Genomic DNA, 1,650 nt, shown 5'->3' with positions numbered 1-1,650 from the left:
CCCCGCTAATTTTTTGTATTTTTAGTAGAGATGGGGTTTCACCATGTTAGCCAGGATGGTCTCAATCTCCTGACCTCGTGATCTGCTCGCCTCGGCCAATGTGCTGGGATTACAGGCATTAGCCACCGCATCTGGCCTCATAGTCTTAATTTCTAAGGGAATTTTTCTTTCCATTTCTTGCTTACAAAATCCTGTTATTTTTTAACTGACAAAACATCTTCTACCTATTCCTGATTGGCGTTAGTGTTGTTAGCCGTGTGTTGCCTTTATTTCCTCATAGCTTTTTTCTCTTGATTTTGATGTCTTTCATGTTAGTGGGGTTAGTGGAATATTTGTTAATGGCTCACTAAAAGGTGATCATAAGCTCTTTTGTGCCTGGGTGCTTGTATCCTTCAGTGGCTGAAAAGTGAAATGCTTACTGAACCACTGGTCTCCATCTTGCAGAAGGATTGAAACCATTGGTCTCCATCTTGCAGAAGGATTATACTATCTGACTCCAGTGAACTCACCCATGACCAAGTCCTTTGTTTTAGCCAATGAAATATGAATACAAGTGACACTTATCATCTTGGAGGGACATCTGAATGAGGTTTTCTTTGTTTGTTTTTTGTTTGGTTTGGTTTGTTTTTGCGACAGTCTCACTGTGTCACCCAGGCTGGAGTTGGAGTGCAGTGGCGTGATCTCAGCTCACTGCAACCTCTGCCTCCCAGGTTCAAGTGATTCTTGAGTGTAGCCTCAGCCTCCCAAGCAGCTGGAACTACAGGTGCGCACCACCACATCAGGCTAATTTATTGTATTTTTAGTAGAGATGGGGTTTTGCCATGTTGGCCATGCTGCTAATGACATTTATTGTGGGCCTTTTGGTTTCTCCAGAAAAGGATCCTCTCTTATCCTGCCCGTAGGTATATATACCTGGTTGCCAACATCTTTTGTCTTCAGCTGCAGAATGGTGCTGCAGGTCTTACCATGTATGTGGGTTTAATCTCTGATTTCCGTATACCAGCTCATTCCTGTCATTTCATTTGCTGAATGCCCCTGAGCTCTCATTAATTTCTGCAGAGGATAAACTTCCATTTCATATGAATGTGTGGCCAGTCCTTTGTTCTCATGACTGGACAGTGCATGTTCAACTGTTCCTTACACTTTTTTTTCAGCCACTATCCTTTATTCCTTTTGAAAAACCTCATTCCTTTCATTTTCTGAGTCTTTCCGATATTTTGTGGTACAAATCACTGGCGTTCTCTTCTGCAGTACATTTCCATTATTTGAGTTTCCTCAGATAACTACTGTGCATTGAAATCTTCCATATCCTTTTCATTATTGAAAAATTTGTTAACATCTATTGTTGTGTACCAGTGTCTCTTCTATGTTATTCTTTTTTCTTGTGAGTTTGTAACATTTTACCCTTTTGTATCATTTTAATGAGGTTTTGGGAGGAAGTACTTGTTGGTTGATCTATTCCCTTTCTTAGAAAGATGAGCATTATGGGCTGGGCGCGGTGGCTCAAGCCTGTAATCCCAGCACTTTGGGAGGCCCAGACGGGCGGATCACGAGGTCAGGAGTTCGAGACCACCCTGGCTAACACGGTGAAACCCTGTCTCTACTAAAAAATACAAAAAGCTAGCCGGGCGAGGTGGCTGGCGCCTGTAG

Source organism: Colobus angolensis, unplaced genomic scaffold (assembly GCF_000951035.1).
Source record: "Colobus angolensis palliatus isolate OR3802 unplaced genomic scaffold, Cang.pa_1.0 Scaffold31, whole genome shotgun sequence".
Classification (NCBI taxonomy): Eukaryota; Metazoa; Chordata; class Mammalia; order Primates; family Cercopithecidae; genus Colobus; species Colobus angolensis.
Note: the sequence above shows the minus strand (reverse complement) of the source record.